Below are 25009 nucleotides of genomic sequence, written 5' to 3'. Positions count from 1 at the left end.
CAAAAATGCATATTCTCAGGAAATATTGAAGGGCATGTTTACAGACTTTGGTTTCACCATATTGAAATTACAGTGTGTTTTATATATAGTAACAATAAACATCATATTTTTCTCAGCTTTTTCTTGCCTTTGGTTTGTATTATTGTTGGCATTAAACATGAGGGCCAGAATGTCCAAATTCCAATGAATGTCAAGGAAGCCATTATGAAAAATTAAAATAAAAAGTCTGTAATATCTGCTTTGTTATGCCAAACCTTAGGTGTAACAAAATCAACTGTTTGGAACAGCATTAAGGAGAGAGAACATGTAATGGGGCATAGGGCATGGCAAGCCAAGTAAGACCTCTACAGCTGATAGCTGAAGAATTCTCATCATAATGAAGAAAAATCCCAAACATGTGTCCAACCGATCAGAAACACCCTTCAGGAGGCAGGCGTGGATGTGTCAGAGACTACTGTCCACAAAAGACCACAGTCATGTCTCAGTGGGTCACAGACTTCAACCAGTCATGCAGACAGAAAATATGCAGTAAACATGACTGTAATTTACATCACATAAATATGTCCCAAACATTATGGTGCCCTGAAATGCGGGATTATGTATAAAAAGTGCTGTCATGTCTACATGGTGAAACCAGAATGCATAAAAATACCCTTTAATAAAATATGAGAACTTCGAATCGTTTGTTTATGAATATAAAATTGTGGTGTACTGAGCTAAATTAATGTTTTTATCCCAAGCATTACGGAGGGCATTGCATATTACAATTCTTATGAACATATAAACACAACAACAGCAACAAAAATATCAACGAATAACTATATATTGTTGTTTGTAACAATATTAGCATGGTGGATATGCATAGGTATTAAAGGAGACTGGGCTTGGGACTGGGGCAGTTGGAATAGCCAGGGCAGGAGGGAAGGTGAAGGCTGGGTCTCCTGAGGTACTGGTATTGTTCCGATTTTGCCAAGGACTTCACAGACCTCTTCGGATGTACATCTGCGCCTACCTGGGAGAAAATATAGACGCCTCCACATGCTGATCACCTGGAGATATCAAAGTAACGTTAGTTATCAAATGTATGAAAGTAACCAAGAGACCTATACTAATTATACTGTGTGCCTAATTATACTGCAATGCCTGGCATTACAGTCATTGTTGTACTAAACAAAGAAAAAACAGAACAAAAAGTATATGTATTTACTGTACATTCATATAATTTAAGGTAACATGGGTGTAAATATTGTATAATATAATAATTGTGGAAACTGCTCTATTATTTAAGTACTTAGCTGGGCAACTACATAATATGGGCAAGTTAACAACAACAACAATAATAATAATAATAATATATTAATGGAAAATAAAGGAACATATACCAAGATGTCTGAATGACAGTAAGTTAGGCCAATGTCAATAAACAATTGCCAGTGAAATACGAGCAACAATAATACATTTTATGTCTAAACCTTCACGAATCAAACGTGTATACAAATTGTCAATACTATTAATGACGGTGATATTTTAAAACCGTAATGTGATAGCATGTTAATGTAGCTGGCTACGACGTTGAGAAGCAGACATGCAGAGACATTATCCCGTTTACCTGTAATTTTCCCACATAAAAAAACGAACAATTGGAACATTCAAAATAACAATAATACATCGGGAATACCTCAACAACATGAATATCATTCGAGGACCCGTTAATGCCAAAATAATTATCTAAATAAGACTTACCAAAAGGAGCCCATGGATAAGAACTTCCGTTGAAAATGAATGGGAAAAGTTAAGGAATCCGCGCTGTAAGGACGTCATTGGTTTTTCTCGGAACAGCGCCGCGATATCAACGTGCGGCCAAGAATATATCGCATCCGAAGTGATAAGAACTTCCTTTGAGAAGGAATGGGAAAAGTTAAGGAAAGTTAAGCTTAACTATCCGCGGCTTCGGAGCAGTTGACCGGGGTTCGATTCCCGGCCAATGCAGGTTGCCTGGCTTTTCGTCTCTTTGCAAAAGAGTAAAGGAATGTTGGTGGATAACTTCAACATTAGTACCCCTTGACGGGTAAAAGAGTGGCTGTGCTCATTGCTTCACAAAACAAGCACGTTTGTCTGGCCCTGAAGGTGGGTAACATTTAAATGACAACATCCTCACATATATTTATTTGTGACTATTTGAATGGACATACATACGATTAATTGAATAAGGTGAGGACATGAAATCCTTCAAGAAACTGTTTACTTTTGGAAGCACATTTACACAAGTAAATGGGCCAGTAATACAAAAAGGTGTGAATGGTCCAGAATAATTCTGGAGATGAACAGTTAATGTTGCTCGATGCATTCAATGCAGTTTTCACTTTAAAACAAGGACTTCAATAATTGGTTGTAAAGCCAGAAAGAAATAAAAACCTTCAAAACATGTAGCATGATGTCTTTGAATGCAGAAATTCTCAAACAACAGCACTGCAAGGACACCAACCCCCAGAATTACTGCCTTCACGCAAAGATGCCGCAGCTGACTCATATGGGAGGGCTCGTCCGGGATTTGAACCCGGGACCTCTCGCACCCGAAGCGAGAATCATACCCCTAGACCAACGAGCCCAAATGGGAGGCTCAGGGATTGATGTGGAACTCCAGACGTTTAGTAATGGAAAGATCCCATTGTTCTAAGCGATTCGTGATGGCAGTGACAATAATGACAAACTTTCCTGCAGGGCTTTGGTGGTGTAGTGGTGAGCATAGCTAATTGCTTCACAAAACAAGCACATTTGTCTGGCCGTGGCAGAATAATTCTGGAGATGAACAGTTAATGTTGCTCAATGCATTCAATGCAGTTTTCACTTTAAAACAAGGACTTCAATAATTGGTTGTAAAGCCAGAAAGAAATAAAAACCTTCAAAACATGTAGCATGATGTCTTTGAATGCAGAAATTCTCAAACAACAGCACTGCAAGGACACCAACCCCCAGAATTACTGCCTTCACGCAAAGATGCCGCAGCTGACGCATTTGGGAGGGCTCGTCCGGGATTTGAACCCGGGACCTCTCGCACCCTAAGCGAGAATCATGCCCCTAGACCAACGAGCCCACATGGGTGGCTCTGGGATTGATGTGGAACTCCAGATGTTTAGTAATGGAAATATCCCATTGTTCTAAGCGATTCGTGATGGCAGTGACAATAATGACAAACTTTCCTGCAGGGCTTTGGTGGTGTAGTGGTGAGCATAGCTAATTGCTTCACAAAACAAGCACATTTGTCTGGCCGTGGCAGAATAATTCTGGAGATGAACAGTTAATGTTGCTCAATGCATTCAATGCAGTTTTCACTTTAAAACAAGGACTTCAATAATTGGTTGTAAAGCCAGAAATAAATAAAAACCTTCAAAATTTCAAAACATGTAGCATGACGTCTTTGAATGCAGAAATTCTCAAACAATAGCATTATGAGGACACCAACCCCCAGAATTGCTGCCTTCATGCAAAAAAGTCGCTGCTGACACATTTGGGAGGGCTTGTCCGGGATTTGAACCAGGGACCTCTCGCACCCGAAGAGAGAATAACACCCCCGGACAAACAAGCCCACATGGGTTGCGGTGCGTTTGATGTGGAACTCCAGACGGTAAGTAATGGAAAGATCTCATTGTTCTAAGCGATTCCTGATGGCAGTGACAATAATGACGACAGTTAGTACAGGGCATTGGTGGTATAGTGGTGAGCATAGCTGCCTTCCAAGCAGTGGCCAGCCGTGTGTAGGTGTAGAGCCCTACGATGGTCACCACGGCTCGAATCCGCTCTTTGCCAAACCATGACATAAATAATGGAAACTATTTCCTTGTAGAATTGTCCCATAATCATGTTTGTTGTGTCATTAGATCTCCAGCTCCATTTCACTATGGATAGGAAATCCTTTCTGCCATCATTCTACTTAATAGTTATCTCAAATACAATTAAGGGATTTGGCTCTGTCCCCCACTGTTCACTCTGAACAATATGGGATATTCAATTTGTTTAAAGTACATTGTTTTCAATGGCTGTTATTGTAACTCTGAGAAGGTTTTTTATATTTTTTAATTTTATTGTTTCAAATTGTTAAAATTAGGGATATGTTACGGCCCCCTGCTCTGTGCTACTTATTCTGGCGTTACTTCACAGGTGCCTTGTTGGCGGAGTACCAGGTCATTTGCGCAATTGGGAGCACCTGTGACCAGATGTTAAAATGTACCTGACTCTTGCCTGAAGGAGGGAACTCTCTTCCCACATACCTGTTGGTTCTTTTTGGGTTTGCATGAGACAACATTGCTTCAGCATACTTTTCACACATCCACTCACTCGCACTACTGATGCAACTGACTTTCACACTACACATTTTTGTTAACTGGTTATTTCAAATAAATTTGACCTTGTTTTTTAAATGCGTCAGTGTGCGTCTCCCTCTTTGTCACGGCCAATGAGCCAGGTCGTGACCGATAATGAAGTACATAATAATATCAAGCAGGAAATAAAATGAAAGGTAGGCAGCTGGTTGGATGTTGGGTAAAAGTTTTTATGGCAACTGAAGGAGAACAATATTTACAACTTGTCTACTATCCATGCACACAGATACAGACAATTGCCAAAATATCCACTCACTGAGAACTTTAATAGGAGCACCTGTACACCTACTTAGATGTAGAACTGGCATTACATCACTACTGACATTAGATCAATTATTGCAATTTATTACATACACAAAAAAAGATTACAATGTTATATACAGTGCCATCTGTAATGTTTAGGACAGAGACATTTTTTTTTTTGGCTCTGTTCTCCACAATTTTAGATTTGTAATCAAAAATGCATGAAGGGCATGTTTACAGACTTTGGTTTCACCATATTGAAATTAAAGTGTGTTTTATATATAGTAACAATAAACATAATATTTTTCTAGGCTTTTTCTTGCCTTTGGTTTGTATTATTGTCATTAAACATGAGGGCCAGAGTTGTTCCAATGAATGTCAAGGAAGCCATTATGAGACGTCTGTTTTGTTATGCCAAACCTTAGGTGTAACAAAATCAACTGTTTGGAACAGCATTAAGGAGAGAGAACATGTAATGGGGCATAGGGCATGGCAAGCCAAGTAAGACCTCTACAGCTGATAGCTGAAGAATTCTCATCATAATGAAGAAAAATCCCCGAACATGTGTCCAACCGATCAGAAACACCCTTCGGGAGGCAGGCGTGGATGTGTCAGAGACTACTGTCCACAGAAGACCACAGTCATGTCTCAGTGGGTCACAGACTTCAACCAGTCATGCATACAGAAAATATGCAGTAAACATGACTGTAATTTACATCACATAAATATGTCCCAAACATTATGGTGCCCTGAAATGGGGGATTATGTATAAAAAGTGCTGTCATGTCTACATGGTGAAACCAGAATGCATAAAAATACCCTTTAATAAAATATGAGAACTTGCACTTTGAATCGTTTGTTTATGAATATAAAATTGTGGTGTACTGAGCTAAATTAATGTTTTTGTCCCAAGCATTACGGAGGGCATTGCATATTACAATTCTTATGAACATATAAACACAACAACAGCAACAAAAATATCAATGAATAACTATATTGTTGTTTGTAACAATATTAGCATGGTGGATATGCATAGGTATTAAAGGAGACTGGGCTTGGGACTGGGGCAGTTGGAATAGCCAGGGCAGGAGGGAAGGTGAAGGCTGGGTCTCCTGAAGTACTGGTATTGTTCCGATTTTGCCAAGGACTTCACAGACCTCTTCGGAAGTATATCTGCAGCCTACCTGGGAGAAAATATACATGCCTCCACATGCTGATCACCTGGAGATATCAAAGTAACATTAGTTATGAAATGTATGAAAGTAACCAAGAGACCTGTACTAATTATACTGTGTGCCTAATTATACTGTAATGCCTGGCATTACAGTCATTATTGTACTAAACAAAGAAAAAACAGAACAATAAGTATATGTATTTACTGTACATTCATATAATTTAAGGTAACATGGGTGTAAATATTGTATAATATAATAATTGTGGAAACTGCTCTATTATTTAAGTACTTAGCTGGGCAACTACATAATATGGGCAAGTTAACAACAACAACAACAACAACAACAATAATAATAATATATTAATGGAAAATAAAGGAACATATACCAAGATGTCTGAATGACAGTAAGTTAGGCCAATGTCAATAAACAATTGCCAGTGAAATACGAGCAACAATAATACATTTTATGTCTAAACCTTCACGAATCAAACGTGTATACAAATTGTCAATACTATTAATGACGGTGATATTTTAAAACCGTAATGTGATAGCATGTTAATGTAGCTGGCTACGACGTTGAGAAGCAGACATGCAGAGACATTATCCCGTTTACCTGTAATTTTCCCACATAAAAAAACGAACAATTGGAACATTCAAAATAGCAATAATACATCGGGAATACCTCAACAACATGAATATCATTCGAGGACCCGTTAATGCCAAAATAATTATCTAAATAAGACTTACCAAAAGGAGCCCATGGATAAGAACTTCCGTTGAAAATGAATGGGAAAAGTTAAGGAATCCGCGCTGTAAGGACGTCATTGGTTTTTCTCGGAACAGCGCCGCGATATCAACGTGCGGCCAAGAATATATCGCATCCGAAGTGATAAGAACTTCCGTTGAGAATGAATGGGAGTTGACCCGGGTTCGATTTCCGGCCAATGCAGGTTGCCTGGCTTTTCGTCTCTTTGCAAAAGAGTAAAGGAATGTTGGTGGATAACTTCAACATTAGTACCCCTTGACGGGTAAAAGAGTGGCTGTGCTCATTGCTTCACAAAACAAGCACGTTTGTCTGGCCCTGAAGGTGGGTAACATTTAAATGACAACATCCTCACATATATTTATTTGTGACTATTTGAATGGACATACATATGATTAATTGAATAAGGTGAGGACATGAAATCCTTCAAGAAACTATTTACTTGTGGAAGCACATTTACACAAGTAAATGGGCCAGTAATACAAAAAGGCGTGAATGGTCCAGAATAATTCTGGAGATGAACAGTTAACGTTGCTCAATGCATTCAATGCAGTTTTCATTTTAAAACAAGGACTTCAATAATTGGTTGTAAAGCCAGAAAGAAATAAAAACCTTCAAAACATGTAGCATGATGTCTTTGAATGCAGAAATTCTCAAACAACAGCACTGCAAGGACACCAACCCCCAGAATTACTGCCTTCACGCAAAGATGCCGCAGCTGACGCATTTGGGAGGGCTCGTCCGGGATTTGAACCCGGGACCTCTCGCACCCTAAGCGAGAATCATGCCCCTAGACCAACGAGCCCACATGGGTGGCTCTGGGATTGATGTGGAACTCCAGACGTTTAGTAATGGAAATATCCCATTGTTCTAAGCGATTCGTGATGGCAGTGACAATAATGACAAACTTTCCTGCAGGGCTTTGGTGGTGTAGTGGTGAGCATAGCTAATTGCTTCACAAAACAAGCACATTTGTCTGGCCGTGGCAGAATAATTCTGGAGATGAACAGTTAATGTTGCTCAATGCATTCAATGCAGTTTTCACTTTAAAACAAGGACTTCAATAATTGGTTGTAAAGCCAGAAATAAATAAAAACCTTCAAAATTTCAAAACATGTAGCATGACGTCTTTGAATGCAGAAATTCTCAAACAATAGCATTATGAGGACACCAACCCCCAGAATTGCTGCCTTCATGCAAAAAAGTCGCTGCTGACACATTTGGGAGGGCTTGTCCGGGATTTGAACCAGGGACCTCTCGCACCCGAAGAGAGAATAACACCCCCGGACAAACAAGCCCACATGGGTTGCGGTGCGTTTGATGTGGAACTCCAGACGGTAAGTAATGGAAAGATCTCATTGTTCTAAGCGATTCCTGATGGCAGTGACAATACTGACCAGCTTTTCTTCCGGGCATTGGTGGTGTAGTGGTGAGCGTAGCTGCCTTCCAAGCAGTTGACCGGAGTTCGATTGCCGGCCAACGCAGGTTGCCTGGCTTTTCGTCTCTTTGCAAAAGAGTAATGGAATGTTGGTGGATTATTTCAACATTAGTACCCCTTCACGGGTAAAAGAGTGGCTGTGCTCATTGCTTCACAAAACAAGCACGTTTGTCTGGCCGTGAAGGTGGGTAACATTTAAATGACAACATCCTCACATATATTTATTTGTGACTATTTGAATGGACATACATACGATTAATTGAATAAGGTGAGGACATGAAATCCTTCAAGAAACTGTTTACTTTTGGAAGCACATTTACACAAGTAAATGGGCCAGTAATACAAAAAGGTGTGAATGGTCCAGAATAATTCTGGAGATGAACAGTTAATGTTGCTCGATGCATTCAATGCAGTTTTCACTTTAAAACAAGGACTTCAATAATTGGTTGTAAAGCCAGAAAGAAATAAAAACCTTCAAAACATGTAGCATGATGTCTTTGAATGCAGAAATTCTCAAACAACAGCACTGCAAGGAGACCAACTCCCAGAATTACTGCCTTCACGCAAAGATGCCGCAGCTGACGCATATGGGAGGGCTCGTCCGGGATTTGAACCCGGGACCTCTCGCACCCAAAGCGAGAATCATACCCCTAGACCAACGAGCCCACATGGGAGGCTCAGGGATTGATGTGGAACTCCAGACGTTTAGTAATGGAAAGATCCCATTGTTCTTAGCGATTCGTGATGGCAGTGACAATAATGACAAACTTTCCAGCAGGGCTTTGGTGGTATAGTGGTGAGCATAGCTAATTGCTTCACAAAACAAGCACATTTGTCTGGCCGTGGCAGAATAATTCTGGAGATGAACAGTTAATGTTGCTCAATGCATTCAATGCAGTTTTCACTTTAAAACAAGGACTTCAATAATTGGTTGTAAAGCCAGAAAGAAATAAAAACCTTCAAAATTTCAAAACATGTAGCATGACGTCTTTGAATTCAGAAATTCTCAAACAATAGCATTATGAGGACACCAACCCCCAGAATTGCTGCCTTCACGCAAAGATGCCGCAGCTGACGCATATGGGAGGGCTCGTCCGGGATTTTAACCCGGGACCTCTCGCAACCGAAGCGAGAATCATACCCCTAGACCAACGAGCCCACATGGGAGGCTCAGGGATTGATGTGGAACTCCAGACGTTTAGTCATGGAAAGATCCCATTGTTCTAAGCGATTCGTGATGGCAGTGACAATAATGACAAACTTTCCTGCAGGGCTTTGGTGGTATAGTGGTGAGCATAGCTAATTGCTTCACAAAACAAGCACATTTGTCTGGCCGTGGCAGAATAATTCTGGAGATGAACAGTTAATGTTGCTCAATGCATTCAATGCAGTTTTCACTTTAAAACAAGGACTTCAATAATTGGTTGTAAAGCCAGAAAGAAATAAAAACCTTCAAAATTTCAAAACATGTAGCATGACGTCTTTGAATGCAGAAATTCTCAAACAATAGCATTATGAGGACACCAACCCCCAGAATTGCTGCCTTCATGCAAAAAAGTCGCTGCTGACACATTTGGGAGGGCTTGTCCGGGATTTGAACCAGGGACCTCTCGCACCCGAAGAGAGAATAACACCCCCGGACAAACAAGCCCACATGGGTTGCGGTGCGTTTGATGTGGAACTCCAGACGGTAAGTAATGGAAAGATCTCATTGTTCTAAGCGATTCCTGATGGCAGTGACAATACTGACAAGCTTTCGGTCCGGGCATTGGTGGTATAGTGGTGAGCATAGCTGCCTTCCAAGCAGTTGACCTGAGTTCGATTCCCGGCCAAAGCAGGTTGCTTGGCTTTTCGTCTCTTTGCAAAAGAGTAATGGAATGTTGGTGGATTATTTCAACATTAGTACCCCTTGACGGGTAAAAGAGTGGCTGTGCTCATTGCTTCACAAAACAAGCACGTTTGTCTGGCCGTGAAGGTGGGTAACATTTAAATGACAACATCCTCACATATATTTATTTGTGACTATTTGAATGGACATACATACTATTCATTGAATAAGGTGAGGACATGAAATCCTTCAAGAAACTGTTTACTTTTGGAAGCACATTTACACAAGTAAATGGGCCAGTAATACAAAAAGGTGTGAATGGTCCAGAATAATTCTGGAGATGAACAGTTAATGTTGCTCAATGCATTCAATGCATTTTCACACATATTGCTTCAGCATACTTTTCACACATCCACTCACTCACACTCCTGATGTAACTGACTTTCCCACTCCACACTTGTCCAGTTTATTTTGTTAACTGGTTATTTCAAATAAATTTGACCTTGTTTTTTAAATGCGTCAGTGTGCGTCTCCCTCTTTGTCAAGGCCAGTGAGCCAGGTCGTGACAGATAATAAAGTATATAAAGTATATAATTTATTCTCTTCTAATCCTGACAAACTTTACATTCAAATGAATAATAACAAACAGGAACTTCCACCTCACGCTCACGACTCTTGTCTGTTCTGGCTCCAGAGTGGTGGAACTAACTGTATCTCTTCCCATCTTCAAGCGCAAACTGAAGACACACCTCTTCAAGCAGCACCTCTCCCTATCCCTCCCTACTTCCCTGTAAACCTTAATTGTTGTCTTTCTGTTATTTACTTTCTTTGTATCAGGATGTTTTAGTTTGGCTAGGTAAGAAGTGTTTGGCTAGTTAAGGGGTATGTTCAAACATTTGCGTGTTGCGGAAAAAACAAATAGGCCCTGGTCCTTATCTTTGTTATACAGGTAGAAGTTGAAATTGTACTTCCCTCTAGGGCCTTTCAGCACACTTATCCTTGGTTATGGGTATGCACTTTGTTGTACGTCGCTCTGGATAAGAGCGTCTGCCATATGCCATTTATCTAATGTAGTGTAATGTAATGTAAATAAAATGAAAGGCAGACGGCTGGTTGGATGTTGGGTAAAAGTTTTTATGGCAACTGTCTGAAGGAGAACAATATTTACACCTTGTCTACTATCCATGCACACAAATACAACAATTGCCAAAATATCCACTTCATGAGGAACACCTGTACACCTACTTAGTCATGCGATTTCCTAATCAGCCAATCGTGTGGCAGCAGTGCAATGCACGCAGATACAGGTCATGCTCATATCAACCATCAAAATTAACTGTTTGGAACAGCATTAAGAAGAGAGAGCTCAGAGCTTCATAGCTCACACTGGTGAGCTCAGTAATGGGGCAAAAAGCATGGCAAGCCAAGTAAGACCTCTACAGCTGATGGCTGAAGAATTCTCATCATCATGAAGAAAAATCCCCAAACACGTGTCCAACCGATCAGAAACTCTTCAGGAGGCAGGCGTGGATGTGTCAGAGACTGCTGTCCACAGATGACCACAGTAATGTCTCAATGGGTCACATACATCAGGCAGTCATACATACAAAAAATATGCACTAAACATGACTATCATTTAGATCAAATAAATATGTCCCAAATATTATGGTGCCATGAAATGGAGGATTACATATAAAAAGTGTTGTAATGATTACATGGTGAAACCAGGATGTATAAAAATACCCTTTAATAAAAGATGAGAATATTAATTTGTTTACGAATATTAAATTGTGGGCGGCATGGATGGTGCAGTGGGTAGCACTGCCGCCTCACAGCAAGGAGGTCCTGGGTTCAAATCTCGGCTGGGGCCTCTCTGTGCGGAGTTTGCATGTTCTCCCTGTGTCTGCGTGGGTTTCCTCCGGGTACTCCGGTTTCCTCCCACAGTCCAAAGACGTGGGTGTGTGGGGGACTGGCGACCTGTCCGGGGTGTGTTCCTGCCTTTCGCCCGGTGTGTGCTGGGATGGGCTCCAGCCCCCCTGTGACCCTGATCAGGATAAGCCGGTTCAGATAATGGATGGATGGATGGATATTAAATTGTGGTGTACTGAGCTAAATTAATGTCCCAAGCATTAAGGAGGGCATTGCATATTACAATTCTTATGAACATGTAAACACAACAACAGCAACAAAAATATAAGTGAATAACTATGTATTGTTGTTTGTAACAATATTAGCAGGATTGATATGCACAGGTATGAAAGGAGACTGGGCTTGGGACTGGGGCAGTTGGAATAACCAGGGAAGGTAACAACTGGCACACACACGGCCCATCTCCCAACAGTCAGATGCTGCCACAACTGCTGGGTCTCCTGAAGCTTCTCAGGACTGGTGTTATTGTTCTGATTTTGCCAAGTACTTCATTGACCTCTTGGGAAGCACATCTGTAGCCAACTGGTAGGCTTTTATGCAATTATACTGTGTGACTGGCTTTATATATGCAATAACATGTACCACTGGGCACGCTGCTGAGGTTTCAATCAAATATTCTCTTTGAATCAACAACCAAATAGATTATTTTCAGAGTGTCGCAGGATTTAAAGAGTTGATTAATTTCAGAATTGAGCTTTTTTGGCTTTTGCCATGCAATGTTCCTGAGTTGGCCGGTTTGTTTTCGTGCTTTTTAATTATAATTCATATCTGGTTCTTGTTTTCCATTACAGTTATTCCTTTCGTGATCCCCTGTGATGTCTGTGTCTGAATGTTTCTGAGTCACTCCCCTGTCTGTGCTTCACTATTCGGGTGCATCCAGTCTGCATTTCTGTCTCCCCCTGTTATTGTATCATTACCCTATTATGTTTTCCACCTGTTGTCTATTTGTTTAGCCCACCTTTCTCCAGAGCCCCGTCTAGATTGTAACCTTCCCTCATGTATTTAAACCTCAGTCTCCGCAGTGTTCATCGTCAGAACGTTGATCGTAATTCAGAACCAAGAAACTTGTACGCCTGTTTTTTTCGAGATTCATAATGACAACCCTTTGCCTTGTTTTCCGAGTTTGCTTTGCCCTCTTGTTTTGTCTGCCCTTCTGATTATTTGGTTTTTGCAACGACTTCGACTTTGATTTTCACCTTGTCACATGATCTCTTGGCTGTGAAATTGGACTGAATAAAGACTGAATTAATTCCTAGAAAGTAACAAGACACATGATTGGTACATTTTAAGTACATATAGCAATTAAATACTTACCTAATTGATTTCTAGAAATTAATCAACTCCAGCATTCCTCTGTAAATAATCTATTTGGTTGTTGACTCAAAGAGAATATTTGATTGAAACCTCAGCAGCGTGCCCAGTGGTACATGTTGTTTGAAGTATTTTTTTAACCTTTTTTTACCAGAAGGTAATGTAATACCCTACCAACACCATGTCCAACTTCCTGTCCCTGGTCCAGTCTCCTGCTTCGTGCCCCACAGAATTGCACTTAGCCACTGGTTGTAGGCTAATTAAAACCAGCATGGCTGTTAACTGTCTACCATAAACAAAAACAAACGATCAGAGTCGTATTTGATTTTACTGCGTCGTACCGAGGCACATCCCTCAAAACAGAGCTCCCGCAGGGCCCAGATCTGTCCAACACACTCCTGGGAGTCCTGCTCAGATTCTGTCAAGAAAAGGTGGCCATGATGGCGGATATCGAGGGGATGTTCCACCAAGTAAAAGTCCGTCCAGATCATGTGGATTATCTGCGGTTTCTATGGTGGCCCGATGGCAACACTGACATGAAACTGGAGGAGTATAGAATGACAGTCCATCTGTTCGGAGCTATATCATCCCGAGCTGCGCCAACTTTGTGCTTCAGAGGACTGCGGACGACAACAAGGACAAATATGATGAAGAGGCAGTAACTTCAATCAAGAAGAACTTTTACGTTGATGATTGTTTGAAATCGGTAGCCACAGTAGAGCAGGCCGCAATGCTGGTAAAGGAACTCAGAAATGTCTGTGCTGAAGGAGGGTTCAAGTTGACAAAGTGGGTCAGCAGCAGTCGAACAGCGCTTGCTTCAATCCCAAAAGAAGACAAAGCAAAACAGATGAAGGAACTGGACCTGGATTGTGAAAGGCTTCCAGTTGAAAGAGCACATTGGAACATTGAGAACGACATGTTCACCTTTCAGATCAACGTGAAAACCCAGCCACTTACCAGAAGAGGTCTTCTCTCGATGGTCAGTTCAGTGTACGATCCATTTGGCTTTCTATCTCCATTCGTGCTGAAGGCAAAACTGATACTCCAAGAGCTTTGTCGCTTGAAATGTGGATGGGATGACGCTATTCCACAGCATTTGTCCAAACCATGGATGAAATGGCTAACTGAACTAAGCCAGCTTTCCACTCTCCAGATCCTTCGTTGCATGTGAGCTCTGCACAAAACCCAGCAGACGATGTCTCAAGGGATTCAAATGTGGAGGTCTTCTTGAACAACACAAGATGGCTGAAGGGTCCTGACTACCTGTCCAAACGAGTGGCCAGAGATCCCTAAGGAGGTCATGAACTCCCTTTCCTCCAGTGATGTCGAGGTTTGAAAGGAGTTGATCATCAGCAGTATTAGTGTGGAAGAAAAGAAACCTATGACCAGGCCCATTGAATACTTTTCAGACTGGACAAGACTTAAGAAAGCTCTTGCATGGATGCTCAAACTGAAAGGAGTGCTCAGACAGTTGAGTAAAAGGAGACATGACATCGGTGAACAAACTGATGGAGAAATTCAAGAAGACTCTTGGACTCCAAAGTCTCACAGTGAAGGACTTGGACGAAGCAGAGAGAGATCTCATCGGCTACACACAAGAGCAACAGTTCAAGGAAGAAGTTGGCCTTTTGAAGGAAGGCAAGAGATGTACCAAGACAAGCTCAATCAGGAAAGTGGACCCAGTTATGGAGAACGGAATCCTCAGAGTTGGTGGACGGCTAAGCAAGACCGCTATGCCAATGGACTTGAAACATCCCATGATCATCCCCAAGGACTCCCACATCTCCCAGGTTCTGTTGAAACACATTCACGAGCAAGTGGGCCACTCTGGCCGAAACCACATGCTGTCTAGACTAAGGCAGCACTACTGGATACCTTGTGCCAACTCCTTGGCAAGAAGAACAGTCAGGAACTGTGTATTCTGTCGACGCCTGCAAGCCAGAGTTGGTGAGCAGAAGATGGCCGACCTTCCCCAAGATTGCGTCCTACCAGATCTGCTCTCTTTAACTCATGTGGGTGTCGACTATTTCGGACCCATAGAGGTCAAAAGAGGTCATGCTTATGTCAAGAGATGGGGAGTCATCTTTACCTGTCTCGTGAGCAGAGTGGTTCACCTTGAAGTTGCGAGTCACCTCGATACAAATTTGTGCATCAATGCAGTCAGAAGATTCATCTGCAGAAGAGTATTTGATCAGATCAAGGCACCAATTTTGTTGGAACACAGAAAGAGCTTGGAGAAGCACTCAAAGAGCTGAATCATGACAAGATCCAAAAGGCTCTGTTGACTGAAGGAATAAAATGGAAAATGAACCCTCCCTCAGGAGCCCATCATGGAGGCGTCTGGGAGAGGCTCATCAGACTGGTAAAGAAGATCTTCAGTTCTGTGGTTAAAGAGCAGACATTGGATGATGAAGATCTACAAACAGTTTTGTGTGAAGTGGAACTGATCATGAATGACAGGCCGATTACAAGTGTCTCAAATGATCCCAACGACTTGGAGGCTCTCACGCCAAATCACCTGCTGCAGTCCAAAGGGAAACCAGTTATGCCCCCTGGACTTTTCCGGAAAGAGGACCTATATTGCAAGAGGAGATGGAAACAAGCTCAATACATTGTAGACCTCTTCTGGAAAAGATGGATCCAAGAATATCTGCTGCTCATGCAGGAGAGGAATAAGTGGAACCACCCGAAAAGGAACTTTTCACCCGGTGATCTTGTTGTCATTGTGGATGACATGGCCCCCCGAAACTCGTGGCTAATGGGACGCATAATGAAGACATTGCCAGACAGTAAAAGCTTTGTGCGAAGTGTCCTCGTCAAGACAAAGACCAATGTCCTACAAAGACCCATCAGTAAACTATGTTTACTGATAAAAGCCACGGGCTGAAAAGAGACTTAAGAATGCCCCTTTTTGTGTTTTTACGTTGTTTTGATAGTTTGGCTCCACAATGTTTTTGAAGAAGTAATTGTTCTGTCAACAATTAGGGGCTGGAATGTTGGAGCCAAAAAGATTTGTGTTGCTATTTCATAAGACTTCCTATTGAGCTATAGTTACAAGTCATGCTAGACAAACTTTTATTTTGAAAGTTGGGCCTTCCCAACAGGAGAGCGAGAATAAGAAGAAGTGATTGTCAGTTGGACAGGGAAACGTGTGGAGGCGACAGTTTTTCAACCCCACTCACACACAAACAGATAGATAGCTGGATTCTCTCGAAGTATATTTTGTTTTTGGAACTTTGAACATATACACTGATAATACACAACATTTTGAGGAATACTTTCATTCATTGAATGGCCCAACACTGCTTGGCTGGACCTAACTGAAGAGAATCAGCTAACAAGGAAGGTGCGTTGAAACAAATTCCACACATGCCGGGTTGGTGGTTAAATTGAATGTTTTTGATAGCCATCACACACCCTGTTATGTTTTCAAAGAAAGGTCAGCATGTCTATAGGATTAGAAACCACATCACTGTCTTTCTTCATATATCTTGCACACAACAGTCATCTGTTATTGGGAGATATGAATGTTATTACATTTAAGCCCCTTGGTCAGTTATTGGGCATGGTCTGTCAAAAGTAGGTGATGCAAGATAACCACAGCATGAGATGAGATTTTTCATCACATGCTCAGAAAATGCTTTCGACATCTCCACAGCATGCATTAGTTAAGATTAGCATGGCGGGAATCCAATTTGCATCTCTAATGTGAGGGAGCAGCACTGGCACCTTAATCGAAAAAATCTAAGACGCTGCTTTCTCGACCCTTCGAAGCTGGGAATCGCAGTTCAGTTTTTGACAGTGACTAAGCAACACCAGAATCTGGCAGTGTCACTCAGTGCCTCTTGGTCTTGCAGTGTCTGTTTCTATCGCTCGATATCAGCTCGATATCAGACACTGTGGGAGCTGAGAATTACGCCTGTAGACATTTTATTGTTGAGGTATCGACCTTTGGGCACACTCAAACTTTGTGTTGTGACAAGTTTTCAAAACGTTACAGCATATATCTGCTCCAGAAACTGCAGGAAAAAAATACTTGGATGACAAAAACATGTAAAAGTATTATTTATTTCAGCATTGTAGAATATATGGTTTTATATGACCCAGGTATGAGATCAAGACCAGACTAATCCTACAGGGGACACACATGAAATGGCAATTCGTCAGAGGACATACTGTATAATGTCAGAAAGAACAAAGTAATTCTAGATTCATCACTAGGTCCAGATGGAATCTGTGGACTTTTTTGGGGTTTTTTGCAGTGTTTCCAGAGGAAAATCAGCGGAAAATCTGCAGTATAATACATTAATCAATGTGTTTTGAGCAAATTTGGCTGCGAAAAATGTGTCAATTCAAACCGAGATGACCATAGTGTTACAGGAAGTAAAAAAAAAGAAAAGAAAATGTAGTCAGAATTCAACATTTCAAACATTCAACCAAATGTTCTATATTATGACAGACTTGTCCATTTAAGCATAATGGAACGAACGTGTGGTATATCGTGGATATTGGCACAGTTACCGTTGCACCCCTGAGCTGTGCCAATATCCATGATATAAGTTTGAGCTTGATCGATCGCCAACGTTTGCGAAAACAGAACCTCTCTTAATTTACTCATTTATTTCCCTACTATCCATCCATCCACGCATCCATTATCTTAACCTGTGTATCCATGGAGGAAACCCACACAGACACGGGGAGAACATGCAAACTCCACACAGAGAGGCCCCAGCCAACCGGGATTCGAATCCAGAACCTCCTTGCTGTGAGGCAGCAGTGCTACCCACTGCACCATCCATGTTACCACTTATTTCCCTACTATAGCGGAGAATAAAAGTTAATCCCATAAAAAAATTCCACCACTACGTTTACATGGAAAACATCTTTTAAAATTACTCCACGTTCGTAGATAACTGTTGTCTACTTTGTAAACAAAATGGAGGTAACTTAACATCATCATCATCGTGCCACTAGTAGCCTAAATGAGTGAGTTTAAAGTGTCCTTTGATTTGGAAAGGAGTAGGAACAAAAAATATATAACTTTTAGGCAACATCCTCGGATCGAAATACCAGCAAGACCACCAAACCCCGGCAAAGCAAATTATGACTCACAATGACACTATGAGTTATTTAAATAACAGTTACCTGCACATTATTTGGCAGTGTCCCGATAAACGTCTACAACAAAAATAATTTACTTGTGTGTGTCAGTGTCTGGTGTAACGTAAACTAGTAAGCTAGCTAACATTAATGCAGTGGGGATACATTATTGTAAGAACATTGCTTAGCTAAGGTTAGTGCAGTGGGGATACATTATTCCTACAAACATTAATGCTGTTGCTTCGATAGTGGAGCGGGGATACATTATTGCGAGCTAATGTTCACAATGCCACTAGCTGTGCCAATATCCACGATATACCACAGGTTCTCGTTCCATAACACCTAAATAACTTATTATTATGGTGCGCATATTCTCAGACTTGGCTGAAAGTTCAGTCTAAAGTTTTGCAGGCGATGGTCGGATACGGGGCATATAATCAAATAGCAGCAGGGTGACTTTTTGTATTAATTTGAGCAGTCGGATAAAATTGCTTTTTCCATCTTGATGTTTGACATCAATCATCATAATGGGATTTTATCATCTCATCTTTATACCTGAGTGAAACAGCAACCAACCATACCGACCACCTAGCAACACCTTAGCAACACCTTAGCAAATATCTAATATCTAGTAGCACCTGAGTAATCTATTTTCTTCAGAAACTGCACTTTTCTAGTTCTTTATGTTTTATTCTTTATTCTCCACAGTTTTTGGCACCTAACTACTTTGGCATACACCTTGTAAGGAAAACAGGGAGGTCCCCCAAACTGAAAATTATGCTTCAAATCAGCAGTCAGACTGAACCCAGAATCTTTCAGTGATTACTTGTTGCCTGCCCATAGACATACAAGTGAAACTCGAAAAATTAGAATATCGTGCAAAAGTTCATTTATTTCAATAACTCAACTTTAAAGGTGAAACTAATATATCATATAGACTCATTACATGCAAAGTGAGATATTCCAAGCCTTTATTTCTTATATTTTTGATGATTATGGCTTAAAGCTTATGAAAACCCCAAATTCAAAATCTCAGAAAATTAGAATATTGTGGAAAGGTTCAATATTGTAGGCTCAAAGTGTCACACTCTAATCAGCTAATTAATCCAAAACACCTGCAAAGGGTTCCTGAGCCTTTAAATTGTCTCTCAGTATGGTTCAGTAGAATTCACAATCATGGGGAAGACTGCTGACATGACTGTTGTGCAGAAAACCATCATCGACACCCTCCACAAGGAGGGAAAGCCTCAAAAGGTAATTGCAAGAGAAGTTGGATGTTCTCAAAGTGCTATATCAAAGCACATTAATAGAAAGTTAAGTGGAAGGAAAAAGTGTGGAAGAAAAAGGTGCACAAGCAGCAGGGATGACCGCATCCTGGAGAGGATTGTCAGGAAAAGGCCATTCAAAAGTGTGGGAGAGCTTCACAAGGAGTGGACTGGGGTTGAGCTGGAGGTGATGCATCAAGAGCCACCACACACAGACGGATCCTGGACATGGGCTTCAGATGTCGTATTCCTCTTGTGAAGCCGCTCCTGAATAACAAACAATGCCAGAAGCGTCTTACCTGGGCTAAAGAAAAAAAGAACTGGTCTGTTGCTCAGTGGTCCAAAGTCCTCTTCTCTGATGAGAGCAAATTTTGCATCTCATTTGGAAACCAAGGTCCCAGAGTCTGGAGGAAGAATGGAGAGGCACACAATCCAAGATGCTTAAAGTCCAGTGTGAAGTTTCCACAGTCAGTGTTGATTTGGGGAGCCGTGTCATCTGCTGGTGTTGGTCCACTGTGCTTTATTAAGTCCAGGGTCAACGCAACCGTCTACCAGGAAATTTTAGAGCACTTCATGGTTCCTTCAGCAGACAAGCTTTATGGAGACGCTGACTTTATTTTCCAGCAGGACTTAGCACCTGCCTACACTGCCAAAAGTACCAAAACCTGGTTCAATGACCATGGGATTACTGTGCTTGATTGGCCAGCAAACTCACCTGACCTGAACCCCATAGAGAATCTATGGGGCATTGCCAAGAGAAAGATGAGAGACATGAGACCGAACAATGCAGAAGAGCTGAAGGCTGCTATTGAAGCATCCTGGTCTTCCATAACACCTCAGCAGTGCCACAGGCTGATTGCATCCATACCACGCCGCATTGAGGCAGTAATTTGTGCAAAAGGGGCCCAAACCAAGTACTGAGTACATATGCATGATTATACTTTTCAGAGGGCCGACATTTCTGTATTTAAAATCCTTTTTTGATTGATTTCATGTAATATTCAAATTTTCTGAGATTTTGAATTTGAGGTTTTCATAAGCTGTAAGCCATAATCATCAAAATTATAACAAATAAAGGCTTGAAATATCTTGCTTTGCATGTAATTTGTCTATGTAATATATTAGTTAGCTATTTGTAATATATTAGTTTCACCTTTGAGTTATTGAAATAAATGAACTTTTGCACGATATTCTAATTTTTCGAGTTTCACTTGTATGTCTATGGGCAGGCAACATACATTCATTATTTATTTTAGTTTCGTAGATGGTAGTGCTTGTCTGTACAAGCAAATGGACACAGGACAACAAATATCAATAATAAGACAATTTATTAATAAACTGCATCAGTGATGTGTTACAAATTAATTAGTCCTATCAAGATATACAGCACACAACATTAACTAAACTAATTCCATGATAATAACCCATTGTGAGATCTTAAATAAGCTAGGTGTAATATACTTATGTAGTATATTGTAGAAACACAGACGAGGTGAGTGGTACATTTATGACTGTCTTTACTGGAACTCTGCAAGACACATACGGGGTACGTGCAAGTACGGATTCCCCAGAGGGACACACAAGGCAGTACGGCTTGCCGAAGTGGAGCATCTATCTCACGCATGTTTGGTATGAATTTTGAAAGATATGTGACAAATCCTAGGAAGCGGCGAACGCCTTCCTTGTTCGGTGGCGGCATGCACCTTACTGCTTCAGTCTTCGCCGGGTCTGGTTTTAGACCTTCTGCAGTTATCAGATGACCTACATATGGCATTGATGACTGACGGATGTGACACTTGCTAAAGTTAAAACTTAGATTGAAGCTTGTCGCTCTCTCTAGAACTTTGTGGAGTATTTAGTCATGTTCTTTTCTCGTAGGTGCTGCGACAAGAATGTCGTCCATTACACCAGTTGCTCCAGTGATTCCCTCTAACATTCGATCCATGATGCGCTGAAATATTTTGGGTGCACATTTTACACCAAATGGTAGTCTCAGCCATCTGAACCTGCCTATTGGGGTGTTGAATGTTGTGAGAAGCGATGACGCCTCATCTAACTCTATCTGCAAGAAACCGGACTTCGCATCTAGTACTGAGAACACTTTGGCACCGGGCATGTTTGACACAACCTCTTCTATGGTGCGCATAGGATAATGTTCCCTTTTGATTGCGTTGTTTAAGTCACTAGGATCTATGCAGATTCAAATTTTGTCCTTGCATGTTACAACAACCATGGAACTGACCCATTCTGTGGGTTGGTCTACTTTGGCGATGTGACCATTCGCGACCATTTCGTTTAGCTTCTCTATTATTTTGGCTCTCAATGCGACTGGCTGTCAGCGCACAGGATGAACAACGGGCTTTGCTTCAGGATCAATCTTAATTGTGTATTTACCTGGCAAAGTTCCTGTTGTGCGTGTCAGCTCTGGATAGTTCTCTAGACCAACTGGTCTACATGTGTTCTGGTTCACAGTGTTGTTCTTAGCAGTGTTCCTTTTGTCCACACCGTTACCATTCTGTAGCGACTCTAGCCTTACACTTAGGCCTACAGCCTCAGCTGTAGCGCCACTGAGCACATTTTCTTGTGCAATGTTAATTAATTCAAATTCTGCTTTTATTACGCGGTTTTTGTATTCAATTGGGAGATCCACTGCAGCGACTGGCTTCAGCTTGTGGTTTGAATAGGTCCAGAGCACTCTGTTAGACTGTTTTAGCTCACCTGAGTGCATAAGTAGCTGATAGCAGTCCAGAGTCAATGTATTGCACTGTACAATGTATTGTATTGCATCTATTCTAAATTGCACTTCCTCAGACAGAACACTGATATTCACAATCCACTTATCATCAGTCACACTTGCTACTGTAGCATTCTCTTGTGCTAGGCTTATGTCCAGAATGTCCTCCTGCTCGTCACTCTCTGGGTCAGCTGGCTCCACATTCAGAGAGCTCATTGTACGATATCGACAGACTGCTGCCCAATGATTTGCTTTTTTACAGACTGAGCATTTAGAACCTTTAGCTGGACAATTTCCCTGAGTCCTTACATGTTTGAGGTCTTTTCTGCATTTAAAGCAGTAATTCCTTTTATTTTCAATGGCATGCTGCTCTTGCACATGTGGCTTTTTAAATGTTTGCTTTGCACTGCTGAAACTTGTGCACTTTCCTCTCTAACAAGTCTCATTTGTTTCTGCGACATTTCGAATTGCTGAGGAATTTCAATAGCTTTGGCTAGAGTTAGGTCTTCGCCTTTATCCAAAAGTCTCTCTTGTACTCTTTTCTCTCTAACTCTGTCTATTATAGCATCGATAAGCATGACGTCTGAGTCAGCATACTCACAGTCCATCAGAAGCAGTTTCAGGTCTTTGACAAAATGGTCGAAACTCTCTGTTCCGCTTTGTTTTCTTTGTTTGAACCAATGTCTTGCGATCCTTTTATTTTTTCGTGGTCTTATGTAACCGGCAAATTTATCTAAAACTTTTGCTGGGTCGTCTTTTTCTCCCTGCGCCCAGTCAAGCGTTTTGTAAATTTCTCTGCCTTGTTCGCCTATCCACGTTCCTAAGCAACCGGCTTTCTGATTATCACAGTGCGGCGAGAGGACCAGAAAAAATGAGACCCACATGGCTGCAGAATTGCTCGTATTCTTTATTTTTTATCCAATCTTTTCCCCTTTTTGGTAGCCAATTGGACCCCATCTGATTCAATTAGAGCTAGTATTAGATACACCGCCCACACCCCATCCCTCGGCAGCCAACGGGAGAGCAACACCGCCATCTCACCTCCCAAGCTGTAACCATGATTCCAAGGTGCCAGATCTACTAACCCTGCCAAGTCCCTCCCTCTGGAGCAGCAAGCCAATTATTGCTGCTCCATTATTGCTGCTCCACATGAGCCAGCCAAACTTGGCTTTTTGGCAGGACCGTGAATCAAACCCCGGTCCCCGGTGTGGAACTGCAGCGGCTTAGCCTGTTGCACCACCACGGCTTTGAATTGCTCGTATTCTTGATACAAATATGCGGCATCCCAGTCAATTTTTGGGTGTTCGAACTGCGTGGTCATAGCTGCGGGTTCTACTGTTCTTGACAGCGATTATTCTGACACCATGTAATATACTTATGTAGTATATTGTAGAAACACAGACGAGCCGAGTGGTACATTTATGACTGTCTTTACTGGAACTCTGCAAGACACATATGGGGTACGTGCAAGTACGGATTCCCCAGAGGGACACACAAGGCAGTACGGCAGCTCAAAAGCGAATGCCATTCAAGATAAAAAATAAATGATTAGCTGGCACAGTAAGGACAAACAGGAGATCACAATGTACACCTGGGTTTTTGTCTAGGAACCTAACCAAGTAACTAATCATATTCGATGTCTTTAGGAAACCTATAAACAAATACACATTTTAGAAATCTAATAACACAAAAACATGAAATCAAATTAAAGTGCTGGTGGTATGGGTATGCCCAGAATTATAGCATGAAACAGATGCGAATGTAAAGACAACAGGTTTTTTAGAGTGTGTTTACTGCCTCTGTTAGATAATGTCCGAACCACACTTGCTTTCAAAACATAAAAATCGCCAGCCTTGTCGTTTTGCTATTCTGGAACCACTATACATGAAAAATGTTTTGGCAAGGCAAACACAAGGCAAACACAAGTGTGTTTGCTATTCAAAATCTAATAAAAATCAGTTTGGTAGTTTTTATTAAAAAGATGAGTGAAAATATCTGCATTTTCGTAAGACTTTTTTTGTGCTCGTCTACAAACTTTTTAAAGCGTTGTACAGTTTCTCACCAAATTAGAACACGTCCTACTTTTAAACGGACTAGTGCCTTAACATTACCATTAGCGAACAATAGCTATCATTGTTTTCTTGTCGCTAGTAACATTACATTCCTGTTCAGCTTCACAAGCGAATATCAACCCCTGCTGAAAAAACAGCTTGAACTAGGTTTTGAAACAGCTGGTTGACCAGTTAGACCAGCTCCATAGCCTAATCCCAGAATCCCAATGTGTCCAATCAGAACACAGTGTACTGTAACAGTTTCATGTTCTTGGCTATAGTCAGTTGCATCTCACATACGCTAATTCAGAAACATTTCTGTAGATCAGTGAAATATAGGCTATCCTTTATGGCGCTTCATATGTCAGTTATCGTATTGACAAACAATTATTTCCCATTGTAACATCTGTAACAAATGTATTGGTAATATATATGGCATTTGGAAACGGTTGGTTGAATAAATTAATCCATGCATGTTTATGTAGGCTACTGAAATAATTGTAGTTGCTGTGCTTGTTAACAGTCATGATGATTTTATGTAGGCTACAATCAAATACATAAACCCACTTCCCTGTTTTAATTGCCTAATTTGTTTGTTGGATATGACCCACAAAATCAAACTGACATTTTCCAATCTGGGTAGGATGCCATCTCCACTTTCTGGATCTGGACAGTGCCAGATTTTGTGGGTTGGGTTTTCATAGTAACCTATATGGGTGTGAGCATGATGAAGTCACCCAGAAATGTGAAAAGACTTCCACTGAAACATACACTTTCTGGCTAATGGGACGCAC

At 41.2% G+C, this 25009-nt stretch overlaps 5 non-coding genes across 5 annotated transcripts; all 5 read right to left on the bottom strand.

The window, feature by feature from the left end:
- Positions 1–2536: 2536 nt before the first annotated feature.
- trnap-cgg (transfer RNA proline (anticodon CGG)) lies at positions 2537–2608 on the bottom strand. Its single transcript has one exon. It is a non-coding gene; the product is annotated as a tRNA-Pro (tRNA).
- Positions 2609–3021: 413 nt separating this feature from the next.
- Positions 3022–3093, bottom strand: trnap-agg (transfer RNA proline (anticodon AGG)). The gene has a single exon. It is a non-coding gene; the product is annotated as a tRNA-Pro (tRNA).
- A 4199-nt stretch (positions 3094–7292) lies between these two features.
- Positions 7293–7364, bottom strand: trnap-agg (transfer RNA proline (anticodon AGG)). Its single transcript has one exon. It is a non-coding gene; the product is annotated as a tRNA-Pro (tRNA).
- A 1226-nt stretch (positions 7365–8590) lies between these two features.
- On the bottom strand, positions 8591–8662 carry trnap-ugg (transfer RNA proline (anticodon UGG)). The gene has a single exon. It is a non-coding gene; the product is annotated as a tRNA-Pro (tRNA).
- Positions 8663–9083: 421 nt separating this feature from the next.
- On the bottom strand, positions 9084–9155 carry trnap-cgg (transfer RNA proline (anticodon CGG)). Its single transcript has one exon. It is a non-coding gene; the product is annotated as a tRNA-Pro (tRNA).
- Positions 9156–25009: the final 15854 nt, after the last annotated feature.

The sequence above is a fragment of the Conger conger genome, chromosome 15 (assembly GCF_963514075.1).
Source record: "Conger conger chromosome 15, fConCon1.1, whole genome shotgun sequence".
NCBI classification, from domain to species: Eukaryota; Metazoa; Chordata; class Actinopteri; order Anguilliformes; family Congridae; genus Conger; species Conger conger.
Note: the sequence above shows the minus strand (reverse complement) of the source record. Positions and strands in the feature narration are given on the sequence as shown.